This window comes from Oryctolagus cuniculus, chromosome 9, assembly GCF_964237555.1.
Source record: "Oryctolagus cuniculus chromosome 9, mOryCun1.1, whole genome shotgun sequence".
Classification (NCBI taxonomy): domain Eukaryota; kingdom Metazoa; phylum Chordata; class Mammalia; order Lagomorpha; family Leporidae; genus Oryctolagus; species Oryctolagus cuniculus.
The window spans coordinates 49,190,844-49,209,081 of record NC_091440.1 but is presented as its reverse complement, the minus strand read 5'-3'; positions in this window follow the sequence as shown (position 1 = coordinate 49,209,081).

Below are 18,238 nucleotides of genomic sequence, written 5' to 3'. Positions count from 1 at the left end.
CTTTGATAACTAATCCTATCTCTATGACCAATTATGAACTTACACTGATCACTTTGACTAGTAAGATGACATTGGTACATGCCACCTTAATGTGATTGATTTGAAATCCAATGGCACGATTCCAGCTCTATCATTTAGGGGTAAGTCCGAGTGAGCATGTGCCGAACTGTTCGTTTCCTTTCTCTTATTCTCACACTTATATTCAACAGGGATCACTATTCAGTAGGAGTTATTTTCTTTTCTAACAAATAAGAAACTTGATGGCCTGTTGTCAGGAGGGGTTTTGTTATGGGAATTCTATATCCCAAAATCTCCCACCTAGACTTTCCCAGAAGAGTAAGCAAGAGAAAAATATGGGGACCCATACTCATGTCCATTAAAACCTCAGTATAAATGCAGACCGAGCTCTCTGTCCTTTACTGAACTGCTTGCCTGATCTAACATGTGTAGGGATTTCTCTCTTCACTTTTTCCATAAAATTCTCTGCTAATCACCTTCTCATTTGCTCATCCTTTAGGCATACTTCATCATCTATAGAGTAAGTTCCTGATTCAACTCAGTGATACCATTAGCATCCATCCATTTTTATTGTGATGCATGCTTATCTTGGACATTGTTTCTTATTCAAAATCTCACATGTGTACCTCTTTTATTTCTAGCAAGAACTCTAGGGAAAGTAAATTTTATGTTTGCATGAATTTTCTCTAGTATCATTATTTCAAATATTTTTCTGTACCTATGTTGGAACCTAGTAGGTCATTGAGGCCTTAAACCCCCAAATGCAGTGAAACTGGGTATAGATAACCTAGAAGTTAGTGGAATGCTAATTACTTGAGAAAGTCCCTAACCTGGACATTCTAAATTGCTTCGATAAAACATTGTTAAAAAGGGACTTTACCAACTAGCCCTTCAACAACATACTCCTCTACCATGCCTCCCCCCTCAAAAAAATAGGCTGCCTTATTGCCCAGGAGGCTCAATATTTACTTTCAGCCTCCACCAGCTCTGGGCAGCCTACAATCCCATCATAAACTTCCTCTATGCTGTCCTTTCTACAATAAAAGTCTTTTTTTTTTATTTAGTCTCTGCATCTCTCTCAAATTGTAAAATCTTTGGATTCAAAGAAGGCAGGGAGAGGGCTGGCATCACATTATTGGGTTAAGCCACCACCTGTGATGCAGGTATTTTATATGAATGCCAGTTTAAGCCCCATCTGCTCCACTTCTAATCCAGCTCCCTACTAATGACCTGGGAAAAGAGAAGAAGATGGCCTAAGTATTTGGGCTCCTGCTACCCACATGGGAGATAAGGTTGAAGATCCTGGGTCCTGGCTTTGGCTTGGCTCAGCTGGAGCCATTGCAGCCACTTTTGGAAGTGAACTAACAGATTGAAGATCTCCCTCTTTCTCTGTGTCTCCCTCTCTCTGTGTAACTCTGACTTCCAAATAAATAAATAAAACTTTAAAGAAAAAGGGTGAAGAAGCAGCTGGTTAAAGTAGAAAAGACTTTATTTTAGAGGGGTAAGAATAGGCAGGTTAAAGAGAGTGGGGGTTCAGCCTACCTGGAGAGAGGACAGGGGTTTTCAATCCAGGCTTCTCACCATTTAGGCAACAGGCAGAGCCCTTTCTTAAGCTGCTTGTTGGGAGAGGTGCAGAGACCCACATAAACCCTGATAAGGTGGGTGGGAGATATGTAGAAAGGCTGTCTCAATAGTTTGGAATGTCTCAGATAAGTGGCTTTTCTGAGCAATAAACATTCCACTAGCTTTCAGATTATACTGCAGATAGTTTCCCTGGATTTGAGGCCTTAGGCCTCAGTGGCCTAGCAGGTTCTAACAACCTACAAAAGCCAAAATACTGTCTTTTATTTGAGGCAACAAAACAATTCCTACAAATGAGGCAGATTTCTTTGCTCAGATGAGTCATTGTTAAATCCAGTATTTCCTCACCCTCTAGCTCTGCTTTTTATTTCACATGAAATATTTTTCTTTCACATGAATACTCTCTCATCATTTTATTCTTACCTTGTTTCATTAATAACATTTGAAATTGGATGTGGATAAGTAAATATCATAATTCTGCCTTGGAAAATAGGCAATTTTGACCTATATAAAGACCAGAAGATGTAATGAGAAATATTAAATTTATGACAGAAATTTGTTCTAAGCCAATTACTCTGGATATGTTGTTTGTTCAGTAAAATTTGAGCACCTAAGGGACAAAAAGCAGACTCCACTGTCCTACTTTTTAAGAGTATAAATAAATGGCGATGATATCTCAGGGGAAATTCTGTCTGCAGCACTTACTAATCATTCTCATTTAAAACTTTTTCTGCTTAATTTATTCATTACAGATACCCAAATCCATAAAAACTCCAGTCTGAATGCAGACTAGGGTATCAGTTCTCTCCTGTGGTGCTTGCCTGGTCTATGAGGTATATTTATCTCTGCTAAGTTTGCTTCATTATTCACTTGCCCTTCTGTGCCTATAACTATGTCATCACAAGAAAATAAACTTCCAAGGCTTGGAATAATTGCTCACATCTGCTTCAAAATGGCTTGTACTATCCACTTTATAAGAATATATATACATACATGCCATATGATGGATTAGAATTCCACTCTTAGAGAACATATTCTCCAATTAAACACATAGATGCATATACACAGATGCACACACACACACACACTGGTAAGTATAGACTAGGTTTTCCTCTATGATTATATTTATAAAAAATGCCAAATGCTGTATCATAATTCAAAAAATTCTGAATAGTGAGGTAGACAAAAATTCAAACTCTGTTTAATGTTCCCTGTTGTAATTGAAGATGAAACTGTTATAGGACAATGCAGATGATTTTGGTTCTTGTCTCACATCAAAGAAGAATTTCCATATGGACAGGGATACTGAAAAAAGCAAAATTTGTTTGTGTTAACTCTGCAACAGTCATGAGGATTGTTCTAAGGGAGGAATTTCCCATGACAACTTGCCAAAGCTGTTTTTTTTTTTTTTTTTCATACAGAAAAGTGGCTACCTAGATTTAGTCAATAAGGAGAAAATCATAATAACAGCTAACAACCAATCAGTGGGCTGGGGATAGCAACCAATCAAAGGCAAGGGCAAAACCCATCAGAGGGCTGGAATTATAATTTTGTCTAGTTTACTCATGATAAAATGAAAAACCCATCAGAGGAATGGGGATTGGTAACATTGTCTAGCCTATTCTCATAATAAAAACATAAAAACTACATGTTGCTATAGGCAGCCTCCGGGAGGAGGGTGGAGCTAGCACTTTGTCCCACACTGAAAGGGCCTCTGCCCTTTTCTCATTCAGAGGGTGACTTGACCTAACTTCCTATTAGCCTGTCTAACTCCTCACAAAACCAAATGTCACATATGAGTAGCATAAAAATTTTGTACCTGATTAAGTAGCTTTAACTGAATAAAACTGTTGTAGGCAGGCATACAGGATAAAATTCATTAGATTTGTGAGCTGGAAGACCACGCCTTCACCACACCCCCTGTGTGACCTCATGCCCCCACCTAGCCACACATGTGTGCCCACTATCTAATCAGACTAATTAACCATTTCCCTTTGGAAGTGGATTAAATACCTGGAACACAGTGGGCCAGAACTTTTTTTTTTTTTTTTTTTTTTTTTTTTTTTTTTTTTTTTTTTGACAGGCAGAGTGGACAGTGAGAGAGAGACAGAGAGAAAGGTCTTCCTTTTGCCATTGGTTCACCCTCCAATGGCCGCCACGGCCAGCGCGCTGCGGCCAGCGCACCGCGCTGATCCGATGGCAGGAGCCAGGAACCAGGTGCTTTTCCTGGTCTCCCATGGGGTGCAGGGCCCAAGCACCTGGGCCATCCTCCACTGCACTCCCTGGCCACAGCAGAGAGCTGGCCTGGAAGAGGGGCAACCGGGACAGAATCCGGCGCCCCGACCGGGACTAGAACCCGGTGTGCTGGCGCCGCTAGGTGGAGGATTAGCCTAGTGAGCCGCGGCGCCGGCGAACTTTTTGGCCTTTTTTTCCCTTTTGCCCTGGACCTACTTGCTGCCCCTGCACCTTTGGGGCACATGGCCTTCAGGCCACCCGCTCTATGCTTTTTGGCCTTCATGTTTCTTCACATGCCTGGCTCCTGGTTCTCGGCAAGAATCTAAATTTTCCTCTCTCTCTTAGGTAGGGCCCTCACTCTCCTATGCATTTCTCTCACTGAATGAAAAGCTTAAAACTTATCACATGGTATCATTCATTTGTGCCAGTACTCAGAATTCTTTGAATTTTAGGCAAGAACCCACAGGCTTATTAATATTCTGAATTTACTAGTAAGCACGTGATATAATTGTCACCTCAAATTCCAATATTATTAGGCGCCCTAGATGGGACTTCTAAGTGGTCTTTTTTCAATAAAATAAATGGCAACCCAGATAGGACCACTAACTGATTTCTACAGGGCTTTTCTTTTGTCAATCAAGTTGATAAGGAATTTAACAGTTGTGAGTTGTTGCCACACACCACTTCTTCTATGAAAGTTTATGTCTCAGTCAGTGAAAATTGCAGAAGGTCCACCAAATAATAATGCTAAGTAGTTAGAAAAAAAGTATTTATACACCGTGGGGCTCAGAGGAAGGTGACCCATATTGAAAAGCTATTTCAACACTTAACTGATATTTTAGCTAGTAAAAGTTATTTATTATGTATCTAACATTTATCCATAGTAAGTGAGTGCTTCAAAAAGTTCATGGAAAATGAAATTAAAAAGGAAATTTTTCTGGTGCAAAAAATTGAAATCCTTGCTGTTTTATTAGAACATATTTTCCACAGACTATTTGAAGACTCCTCAGATATACATTAAAAAACAAGCCAAAGCAAAAACAGTGTGATGCAAAAGAAGTAGCCTAAGATAAGAAATTGAGATCTTGGTGCTTCTTTATAAAAGGGGCCTAAAAATGTCCTTTACCAAGCTGAAAACTAATAAAATGGAAGAAAAGAAATAACGCAGAGATACAGCAAGATAAAAAGGATAAAGTGAAAAAAATTCTTCCAGCTAAATTGAGACGATAATAAATATTCCAAAGTACATGGAAATACACAGAAAACTAAATATAAATTAATTTCTAGTGAGTAAAGTTTATCAAAATGTCTGAAAAAGACTTCACACTTTCATGTTTAGAAGCTAAATATAACCAGGAATGAAAGGTTAGCTTTAATTTTCCCTTTCCTAGTTTTTCCTAAGCAAAGGTAGAAAAGAAATAAATAATCAGGCAAAATCTTATTAATAATGAAGAGTAAGTTTGTATTATGTATTTTCAAAAGGACACATTTGTTCATTCTCTATTATTTACGGTCTATGAACCTAGAATTTGTGACTTTAGTGTAGCAAAATAAAACATCAGCATTTCAATGTATTCATTAAAATATGTTTAAGATCTTTAATATAGCTTCCTCTGCATAAAAGATTCAACACACCCATTGTTGTAACTTCATATATGTTAATTTTCAACAAAAGGTATTTTAATATAAGGTTAAGGCCTTGGGGGAATTATTCTAAAATTACCAATATTCTTTAACTTAATAAAGCAGGATATTAACATATCTGATATTTGCAGTGTAGTTTGGTCACCAGACACTTAGTGATTAATAAAAGAATATCTTTACAATGTATAATATTTTATGAAAAACAGATAAGTAAAAATAAAAACAGAAGAGGTTTATCCTTCAAATGAAAAATGAAGATTAGACTAAGAACTAGAGTTCTAGAAATTAATGAAATAAACTATCTCCTGAGTGAAGCTGAAAACATAATTTGTAAGTTGGAATATCATAATCAGGTACCATCAAGGCCATAAGACAATGTGAAAAAGAATTTATAATACATACAATAAGTTTTGTATGAGTTATGTAGGAAAGAATCTGAGGCATCAGTGTACATATATATGTGTGTGTGTGTGTGTGTGTGTATGTGTGTGTGTCAGAAATGGGGGAAGAAAGTGATTTAAAAATGGAATGGACTAAGCTCTCTGCTGTGGCCAGGGAGTGCAGTGGAGGATGGCCCAAGTGCTTGGGCCCTGCACCCCATGGGAGACCGGGATGAGTTCCTGGCTCCTGCCATCGGATCAGTGCGGTGCACCGGCTGCGGCGGCCATTGGAGGGTGAACCAACGGCAGAAGGAAGACCTTTCTCTTTGTCTCTCACTGTCCACTCTGCCTGTCAAAAGTAAAAAAAAAAAAAAAAAAAAAATGGAATGGACTAGACTAAAAAATCCAAAACACTAAGTTCTAGTTATCATCAATAATCTCTGCTACAGACAAGGGTTTAGTAACACAATGCTGAAGGAAAATAAGTGCCAGCCTAGGATTTTATTTTCAGCTGATTAATACATTTCTTTAAAAAAAAATTCATCTGTTACTTACATTGGAGAATGTGACTATAATCTGTTTTTCAGCGTAGACTGGTTCTGGATGCTGCTTAAATTTAGCAAATTAATCAGCAAATGAAACATTTCTTTTTTTTTTTTTTTTTTTTCTTCCTAAGATTTATTTATTTATTTAGAGGCACACACACACACACACACAGGTCTTTTATCCTCTGGTTCACTCCCCAATTAGCTGCAACGGCCAGATCCTTGCGGATCCAAAGCCGTGAGCCAGGAGCTTCTTCCAAGTCTCCCACGCGAGTGCAGGGGCCCAAGGACCTGAGCTTTTACTGCTTTCTCAGGCCATAGCAGAGAGCTGGATCAAAAGAGGAGCAGCCAGGACTCGAACTGGCATCCATATGGAATGCTGGCTCTAGAGGTGGCCCCTTTACCCACTATGTCACAGCATCAGCCCTGATTAACATTTCAAAGATACTTAGGTAAGAGAAACAGACTCTGATGTCCTAATTACAATCATGGCATTTTTATTCCCAAAGGATATTGCAAAGATAGCTTAAATGTACTCCAAATGGGCATAATTTAGGACTCATGAAAAGTCTCTGGAAAAATCAGTGTATTTGCTTTCTTTTCAAAGTAAATTAACTGAATGACTGGATTTATAATAATAACAACAAGTGAGTGGCAGGGACACCAGCACTTGAGTCATTATCTGCTGTCTCCTTGGATGAACAGTATCAGGGAGCAGGATCAGAAAAGGAGGAAGTGTGACTTGAACTAGACACTATAACATGCGATACAGTTATCCCAACTGATAACTCAAGCTGCTGTAACAAACACTGTCCCTGGGATAAGGTATGTTTTCACATACATTTCATTATATAAAATATAGTTCATATATTACCTATGGGTTACCATATTTTTATACATTTTTAAGACATCAACAATGCACACTAAGCTAGGTATCTTAGAATAAAAACAAGTTTCTCACAGATTTGGAGACTAGGAGGTTCAAGATCAGTGTCTGTATTTGGCAGAAGTCTTAAAATACTTCTGTGCTCTCTCTCTGCAAATCAGAACAGATTATTCCCACCCTTGAAAGTCCATTCCACAACTCTGCGAATCCATTCGTGAGGCTGGAACCCTCGTTGCCTAAACATCCTACATTAGGCCCCATCTGACAGCACTGCTTCATTGAGGATCAAGTTTCCGACATAAATTTGGGAATTCGAGATAGGCATATTCAGAATATAGCATGGCCTAAACACTGAAATTTTTCAGTATATCTACAAATAAAAGCTATAATAGAAAAAAAGAAAAACACAAATGAAGATTTAACACAAGGCTCCATAAAATAAGAATGTGATCATGTAAAAATAATGTTATATCAGAGCACAGACTCTGAGAGATTATGACAAATTTTATAGGAGAACACCTTCCCTAACTGAAACTGGAAATTTGATTTAGAGTTTGCCAAAACGACAGGAAGGATAAAGTCAGATTGGGTTAACATGAGATTGGTTTAGTAATCTATAAGCCAAAAGGAATATATATCTTTGCAAGGGTAGAACTCAATATTGATGGCCAGGTTAGCATAACTTGATTAATATTAGACTGACTCTTATATTAAAACCACTGGATCTACTAGTTTGAAGATATTGAGATTTTCATTAATAAAGCGATTAAATGAAATGAACTTGGAAAGACAGGTAATGATTTTACTGATTGTAGACAGCTTAGAAATTGTCTGCATTCAGTTATTTCCACAAATTCTGTAATCATTGTATAATACTTTATGTCCATATAAACAAATGTAATATGCAATTGTTCAGTAATTAAGGATGTATACTACACACTCACATATGTAACATATGAATTGTTTGCCAATTTTGGAAAGATGTCAAATTTTAGGGAACAAGTAGATATTTCTAACCAAAATAGGTTTGTCTTGTTAAAAAAACTGAAAAACTGTAGTAGTTTGGAAAAATTCAGTATGTTCTAGAAATACCTCTTACTGACAGAAAATGCAAGGTTCATAACTATACAGAAAAGCAAATGTCAAATTATATATTTATGCATAACAGTAACGTATTTCACAATAACATATTTCAAGTCATCTCAGGGAACCAAAGTTTTCTTACAGAGTAAAAACCAAGAAGATGGATTAGATATCATTTGTTAACTTCTTTATGCATGGAAACAGATTGACACAGATGTAGACAGTAATTCTGAGCTGGGATCTGTGCACTGAATACAATTCATGTTTAAGTGTTCATTCCATGATAAATAATAAATAACAATTGAATATATAAATGAGCAGTGGATCTAATTGAAAGTCACACTTAGCCTTTAGCAAATATAGAGAATCCTCTAAACATATATTCAAATAGAATATGGAGATACCAATGAAGCTTTGCTACAAGCTGGATGTCTAGAATGTGATGAAAATGTTCAGGATTTTGTTTTATAAAACTGTTGGAGGATAGGGATTTACACTACAAAAAATTCCATAAGCTTAAAATTGTTTGAATTCAAAATACAAATGGCAGACTAATACGTCTATAGGGCCTGGCATTGTGTCACATCATGTTAAGCGGCTGACTGCACCAGTAACATGTCATATAGGCCCCAGTTCAAGACTCTGCTATTCTATTCCCATCCAGTTTCCTGCTAATATGCCTGAGAAAGCAGCAGAACATGGTCCAAGTGCTTGGGCTAAACTGCCCACATGGGATACCCAGAAGAAGGTCCTGGCTCCTATCTCCTGGCTTTAGCCTGGCCCAGCCCAAGCCATTGCAGCCATCTAGGGATTGAACCATTGAATGGAAGACCTTTGTCTCTCCTTCTCTCTCCGCCTTTCAAATAAATAAATGAATAAACATTATAAACAATTTAAAACAAAAACAATTTAAAAAATGCCTGTAAGTAAATATTGAAAGAAAGGGCTTAGAGAATCTATTTCCTGAAGCCTGATGAGAAAAAAGAACATTTCGAAATTAAACAAAATGATTTGAAAAGTGGTGTTGCAATTATTTACAGGATAATAATTTATGAATATAAATTAATGTTGACAAATGACAACTTAAAATGACCTTGGCTTTCAAAAATACCTTTGGTTCTATTTCCCAAAGGCAGATGTTCACTCACACTACACTTTCTTACATAAGTAGATTAATATTCCACCTGCTTGATTCTAATTCAAGGACCAGAAATCATCTTCTTTTGGTTTTGGGTGACTCATAGAGTTATCCAAGAATAATTCCAATATCTTAATGTAAAATTTGACATTTAGCTTATAATTCAGATAGGAAATGTTGTGCATGTAGTATGTTATTTCTCTTCATTGAAAAGTATAGCACTCAAAGTTCTTTTTGCCAGATGATCAAAAAGTGCAATAAAATGTATCAACAAATGGTAAGGCGGGGAGCATGCATATTTGTGTGAGTGTGTGCATGGGTGTGTGGGTGTGTGCGTGTAACGTGCTCCTTCAGGACTAGTAAGGATGCAGATCAATGACAGTGTCAGGAAGCAGAAGGTGTTCCCAGTGCCAAGGTCAAGGGCCTTGTTTTCTCTGGTTGGGAGGTTCCTCATTCCTGCTGAACTACCTGTCTCCTTTAGTTCAGGACACTGCCCTGGCTCTGGTGGTGCTGGGGTCACCACTGCATTGCTGCATGGATTTGGGTTTGTGAAGCTGCTGCTCTTGCTTTGTGCTTCAATGCAGAGAATCTGAGGGGTCCCAGTGGTGGTAATATGCAGAGAGATGAAGCAGGAATTCAGACAATGGCTCTGTTTCAAGGTAGCCCAGAGCTACAGAGAATAATCTCTAGAAAACAAATGTTGATGTGGGATTTGGTCTACTGTTTGTGAAAGAGGTGAGTGTCAAGTACTTCTATTCAACCATCTTGGCATCCCCTATTCGCAATTTTATTTAATTCATTATGTGCAGGGAGGACATTTGACACAATGGCTGAGACATCACTTGTGATGCCCACATCAGAATAACTGATTCAAATTGAAAATTTGCTTCCAATTCCAGTTTCCTGAAAATGTGCATTCTGGAAAGCAGCAGGTACCAGCTCATTTACTTGGCTCTCTGTCTCCTATGCATGAGACCTACACTGAATTCCAAGCTCCTGACTTCTTCCTGGCTGAGTCTTGGATAATGTGGGCAATTAGGGAATGAACCAGCAGATGTGAATCTCTCTCTCTTTCTTTCTATCTTACTGTCTTTCAAATAAAATGAAGAGAAATTGATGAAAGTTTATTATTCCTTTCATGGCACTATGTAGTTGTGCCGTTTTATATCAATTTTGCTGATATCTGTGGATAATTAACCACAGTCTTGTTGTATAGTTTTATAAATTATAATTTGTTGAATATGTCTTTGCTACAATTTTTTCTGATTTGTGAAAAATCAATGATATGATAGATCTTTCAAAGAATAGACTATCAATTTTTAGTTATAAATTAAAAATAAGTATAAGCAGGCCAGCGCCGCGGCTCACTAGGCTAATCCTCCGCCTTGCGGCGCCGGCACACCGGGTTCTACTCCCGGTCAGGGCGCTGGATTCTGTCCCGGTTGCCCCTCTTCCAGGCCAGCCCTCTGCTGTGGCCAGGGAGTGCAGTGGAGGATGGCCCAAGTGCTTGGGCCCTGCACCCCATGGGAGACCAGGATAAGTACCTGGCTCCTGCCATCGGATCAGCGTGGTGCGCTGGCCGCAGCACACTGGCCGCGGCGGCCATTGGAGGGTGAACCAATGGCAAAGGAAGACCTTTCTCTCTGTCTCTCTCTCTCACTGAACACTCTGCCTGTCAAAAAATTAAAAAAAAAATAAGTATAAGCAGTGAAATTTCAAATTGCCCCCTGAGTACTATGAAATTGCCTTAAACCACTTGGTAACCCTGTTAGGTCATTGCCTTATTAACTTGATAATGCATTTTGGGTACAGAAATCCCCAGTCAAAATTCAATGTTATATATAAGTTGTGATTCCTAACTGTATTCCTAAAAATAACTCAGTTTATAGATTATAATTTTCATATTTATGCTATTAGTTAACTCTAGAGTACAAAATTTATTTTCTATATTCTATATCACAATGGAATTAAAGATTCAGTATTTTGCTATCATGCCAGAGTTCTGAAAATAAAAATATCTAAAATTGTCAGGAGTGTTAATTACTTTCACATATGTAAGCCATAAATGTCAAAGAATAAAGCTTATTTTTAAGCCTCAAGGTATATATATATATATATATATATATATATTTATGTTTTGTCCCTTATCTTCAAAGCCTGTGAATAGACTGCACATATCAATACTTAAGTCCTATTTGAGATTATATAAATATCCACAAAAATTGTGACTTTTGACAAGTATTCAAGCAAGCTTCCATTCCTTCCTATGCTTTTTTCCTTATCTTTTTTACACACATATATTTGCAGTTTTCATTTTATTCATAATTATTAACAGGGTAGCTAAGAAAGCTATTTGAACATGAATTCTTTAGTCCTAGGAGGGCCTTAGTGATTTCCCTTTGCTTGACAAACCTTAGACTGGTTTCTTCCTGACCCTAGGCCCCTGACTGAGCATTTACTTTAAGAAAAGTGTAATTGCACCCTCTTTCTTGTACCCTCTGATATGTAAATCTCCTCCCACTTTCTTGACAGTTCACAACCCTGAAAGGGCTTTCTCAAATATCTGGGAGCTATTTCTTTATGATGGAATTACTAACACTGGTAGAGTCCTTATCTTTCAGTCTCTAAGAGAGTGTAGGATGCTAACTTCAATAACCAATTATCAGCCGGCGCCGTGGCTCAATAGGCTAATCCTCCACCTTGCGGCGCCGGCACACCGGGTTCTAGTCGCGGTTGGGGCGCCGGATTCTGTCCCGGTTGCCCCTCTTCCAGGCCAGCTCTCTGCTATGGCCAGGGAGTGCAGTGGAGGATGGCCCAGGTGCTTGGGCCCTGCACCCCATGGGAGACCAGGAAAAGCACCTGGCTCCTGGCTCCTGCCAGGATCAGCGCGGTGCGCCGGCTGCAGCGGCGGCCATTGGAGGGTGAACCAACGGCAAAGGAAGACCTTTCTCTCTCTGTCTCTCTCTCACTGTCCACTCTGCCTGTCAAAAAAAAAAAAAAAATCAATTATCAAATCATATTGATCATATTCTTCCTTAATGTCTTGTTTTCTTGTGCTTTTCCATTCACTCCTCCCAGCACTTAAAAGTTTCCAGCTTTTGTTTTCAGTAGGCTTGAGCTCAGCTTCTCCCCTCTGTTTTAGCAGCCTTGAGTCATCCCACTACTGCTCTTGCTTAGAGTCTGTGGGGCTGGTAGGAATTGTTTCCAGGATCCCTGTGAATACAAAGATCCAAAAGTGTTCAGGTCTTCCATGTAAAATGATATTTGCATACCACATTCACACATCCTTCTGAATTTCTACATCATTTCTAGGTTACTTGTAATACTTGTATATGTAAATTGAATAAATAGGCATTGTACTCTTGTTTATGGAATAAGAAGCAAAACAATCTGCAAAATAATACTTCTGATGCTTCTGATCCTGCTCCCTGCTTATCTGCCTCAGAAGGTATTGGAGGGAGGCCCACATGCTTGGGCCCCTGCACCTACATGGGAGACTCTGAAGAAGCTCCTGGCTTCCGACTGGGCCACAGCTCTGGCTGTTGCTGCCTTTTGGGGTGGAAGATCTCTGTCTTTCTCTGTGTCTCTCCTCCTCTAACTCTGCCACCTTTAAATAAATACATAAATAAATGTTAAAAAAGAAAGAGAGAAAGTGAAGCTGGGTGGGCCTTGAATCAGGCTTTCTAATGTGGAATATAGGTGTCCTGATTAGCATCTTAGCTGCAAGGCCAAACATCTAAAGTAGGCAGGCATACAGGTTAAAATAGATTAGGTTTGTGAGCTGGAAGACCACGCCCCTGTGTGACCTCATGCCCCCACCTGGCCACACCTGGGTGCCCACCAGCCAATCAGGTTAGTTAACCACTCCCCTTTGGGTGGTCTTTGGGCCACCCGCCCTAGGCTTCCTGGCCTAGATGCTCCTCCACATGGCTGGTTCCTGGTGCTCGGTATGAACCCAGATTTACCTCTCTTAGATAAAACTCACTCTCCTATGCACCTTTCTCACTAAATAAAAGCTTAAAATGTACCATGCTGCCTTGTTTATGAATGCTGGTATTTAGAATTTTTCTCTAAATATTAGGCAAGAACACTCTTGGGCATATTAATACTGAGGATTAATTAATAAGCATATGGTGGCCGGTGCCACGGCTCACTAGGCTAATCCTCCACCTGCGGTGCTGGCACCCTGGGTTCTAGTCCTGGTCAGGGCGCCGGATTCTTTCCCGGTTGCTCCTTTTCCAGTCCAGCTCTCTGTTGTGGCCTGGGAGTGCGGTGGAGGATGGCCCTGCACCAGCATGGGAGACCAGGAAGAAGTACCTGGCTCCTGGCTTCAGATCAACAGGGTGCACCAGCTGCAGCGTGCCTGCCGCAGCAGCCACTTGGGGGGTGAACCAACAGAAAAGGAAGACCTTTCTCTCAGTCTCTCTCTCTCACTGTCCACTCTGCCTGTCAAAAAAAAAAAAAAAAGCATGTGGTGATATCGTATGGCACCTCAAATTTCGGTAGCATATGTGGCACCCCAGATGGCGCTTCTGGGGAACTCTAAATGGCTACATTTTTGTATAAATTTTAGGGGGTCATTTCCAATATCACATCCACCATGAAGGTAATTTTAAATAAAGTCCTCCTTGTGTACTTAACAGCATTCAGTAAAACTTTTACTTGAGAGTACTTTTGTTCAACTCATTTTCAAATCCACATTTTTCACAGCACTTGTATATTCAGAGGCAACTCTGGTGTCAACAACATGCTGTAGGATCATGTAGAGCTTTGTATTCTGCCATGAAAAATGAATTAGACATACATGTCTTTGAAGATCTGGATTAATTAAATGGCCCTCAGAAAGCACTTTGCACTTCCCTTGTCAACAAAGAGAATGGAAACTCACATGAAAACAACTCTTTACACACACACACATCTATACCCGTGCATGGATACAGCAGGTTCCCGTCATCTATGGTTGCACTTTTCCCAATGTCAGTCATCATGGTCCACTGTGATCCAAAAATACCAAAAATTAAACAACAAATTTTACAGAAATAGACAATTTATGAATTTCAAATTTCATACCATTCTGAGTATCATGATGGAATTTCATGTTGCTGCTCTGGCTTATCTGGAACATATATCATGTGTGAACTGTATTATCTGCTTTTTAGTCACTTAGTAAATGTCTCAGTTATGAGAATGAATGTAATGGCTTTGTTAGGTAAGAAGTCAGAAATTAGCTTATGTGTGTGTGACAAAGGCCTAAGGAATTGACATGTACAGTGGTCCAGCATCCACATTTCAAAGTCACCCCACTAACCTTCCAGGTGTAGCCCAGTATCTGCACTTTAAAGTCCTGCCCAGATCCTGATGACCTTCCAGGGGTACTGCCCCTTCCTCTAAGGCGGGCACCCTAGAGAGAAGCCCCCTTGGCCAATGCCAGCCAAGCTTCCCCTAACAACTTCAGGGGGAAAACTCAGACAGGAATTTTTCATATTTACACCCAACAAGTCCTTTGTTCTGGAGGAGGAGGGGGGAGAGAAAAGGTGGGAAGGCAAGCCCCATCCCCTTAAAAACCCAGCCTAAATGTGAACTGGGCATTCTCTCAGGTTCTGTCTGGAGAAGTGCCCATTCGTTCTTATGGATGTCCCTACCCTAATAAATTTTTCCACTTGTCTTCCCCAGTAGCATTTCTGGCAACTACGAAGGGATTTTAAGAAGACATCAAAGGTCAGTATTCCTTCCCTCAAGCGGGATTGGATCTGTGGGAACAACTGTTGATCATCAGGCACCCCATGCCCTACAGCTCTCTAAGAATGTGGAGTCCTCCCTCACCCCTAGCTACAGCTTAGTTATGGCCAGAACTCCAGAGGGATTGTAAGGAACAGGAGGCTGAGGGTGTGGTGGATTCGGGGCATCTCTGGAGTGCTATCTTGTGATGGCAGCTCTTTTGGCTTAGTTTCACAGTGCACTCTTGTAATAGATCAAATGAAGTTAGCATTGTTGAGTCCAGTTTGCAACTTTTACAGAGCTCGTGATTTTCCCTGAGTGCCATAAAGACCTGTATATAAGGGATTTCTGTCCATTTACTGTGTTCACAGCAGTACAGATATAAACAAAAGAAGGTATTAGAATCGAAAGTCCCGTTTTCTGGCCACACTCTCTGATCACCCAAATGTGAGCTGGGCAGTCTCTCTCAGGTTCTGTCTGGAGAGGTACCCATCTGTTCTTATGGGTGGGCCTACTCTAATAAACTTTGCCACTTTGCTTTCCACTCCTCTCTGTCTCATGCCTGAATTCTTTCTTGCATGAAGACCCTTTGCTTCCCTGGTAACAGCTTCACAGTGCTTATTACTGAACACAACTACTGTTTTAGTCCAAGCTGGTGGATTTGCAAGCCTGATTAGTTGTTTCAGAAGGGGGACCTACAGGCTGAGCCAAATTAACATTAAATTAGCCAGGGACCATCAGGTCAAGTCAGATTAAGGGATAAAAAACTGAGAATGGATTCCAAAAGGGAGAGATTTAGAGATATTTGGAGAAGGTTATGCAGCAGATACCAGATCTCTGGGTTTTAAGAACCCCAAGAAAATTTGCAGGTTACACGGTAATACTAGTTAGGTCTGGCAACCCAGATCCATAACCCACTGGCTACATGGTGAGCCCAAGGTGTAAGTTGGAGGTGTGCGGGGACTCCGCTCGCTCCCTAGCAAGGCAGAAACCTCTGCCATGATTTCTCCTCTATTCTATTTCAAATGGGAAGCCGCTAGTATGCAGACTCACTGTTAGGATGCATTCTCAGAAACTGGTCTCAGTTGGAACCCTGGGTCTTAAAAAAGGAATTACTAGTTGCCCTCTGTAACAACTGTGATGCCACAATATTCAATCTCATAACTGAAATATTCAGTAAAGCTTATTTTACTTAATGATGGCCTCAGAACACCAGAGTAGTGGTGATAGATATCACGTTATGTCTTACAATACTTTTACTTTATTATTAGTTATTGTTTATCTTCCATTGTGCCTAATGTATGAATTAAATTTTGCCATGGGTGTGCATGTATAGAAAATATAGCATATATTGGATTTTGTGCTACTCATGGAATCAGGAATCTGGTGCAGATTTTGAAGATATCACTCACTTTCTACATGCATGTGTATATGTAAACATTAGATTAAAATTAATTACTACAAAATGATCCTAAAATTTCTCATTTATTTCTAATAAATTCTCAAACACTGACAAATGAACCTTACATCTTTTATTGATAGAGATTTGTAGATTCATAAAATAATTCCAAATATTGCAATGTCAAAGTTACTTTATGCTTTAATGGTAATAAACTCTTACTTGCCTAGTTAAAAATATTAAATGTCTTTATAATTTTTGTATCTGGCTTTTGAAAGTCAAATTTGAAATTTTTAAAATTTTTTTTTTTGACAGGCAGAGTGGAGAGTGAGAGAGAGAGACAGAGAGAAAGGTCTTCCTTTGCCTTTGGTTCACCCTCCAATGGCCGCCACAGCCGGCGCATTGCGCTGATCCGATGGCAGGAGCCAGGTACTTCTCCTGGTCTCCCATGGGGTGCAGGGCCCAAGCACTTGGGCCATCCTCCACTGCACTCCCTGGCCACAGCAGAGAGCTGGCCTGGAAGAGGGGCAACCAGGACAAAATCCGGCGCCCCGACGGGACTAGAACCTGGTGTGCTGGCGCCGCAAGGCGGAGGATTAGCCTAGTGAGCCGTGGTGCCGGCCCAAATTTGAAATAAATACAAATAATATAAAAATCTCTACAGAGATCTAAAATCTATGGCTACTTTGATCACCTAAGTCATACTGTATTTTTTTAAAGATTTATTTTATTTATTTGAAAGACAGAGTTACAGAGAGGTAGAGACAGAAAAATCTTCCATCCGCTGACTCACTCCCCCGATGGCCACAACAGCTGGAGCTGCGCCAGTCTGAAGCCAGGAGCCAGGAGCCTCTTCTGTGTCCCCGACACAGGTGCAGGGGCCCAAGGACTTGGGCCATCTTTCACTGCTTTTCAGGCTATTGCAGAGAGCTGGATTGGAAGGGGAGCAGTCAGTCAGGGCTTGAACCAGCACCCATATGGGATGCTGGCGCTTCAGGCCAGGGCTTTAACCCACTGCGCCACAGCACCAGCCCCACATTGAATGCTCTAATTCTGATATATAAACATCATTCTATTCATTATGTATGAAGTAAATTTAAATACAATAAAGAGAAATATAGCTACAGACACAAACTTGACCTCTGAACATAATCATCACTTTTGCAAACTGTTCACCCACCATAACATTTTTTTTTTTCTTTCTCCAAATCTGTTCAATTATATCACACCAAATGCCCCAAAGAACGGGCACAAAATTGCTGTGAATCATAGTGTCAGAGATCAGAGAATTAATGGGTTTGGGGATTATTCTTCCTTGTCACTCATTCTGCACACAGGAAAAAAAATCAAGCACATGAATAAAATATGAGCTGTTTTCTAAATATTGTGAACATTAAACAATCTAAGTGTATTCCTATACTTAGAACTATATGTATAGCAACTTGAAAAGAATCTGATAGCCCATTGAAAATAACATGTTTTTGTTGCATGGATGTGCAGGATAATATATATGTTAGTGGCTTTTTTCTCCTTATCTATATTCTAAGGTTAAAAATGAGATTAAATTAATTGTTAAATATTAACATTAAAGTTCTAATTTCAGCGCTATTG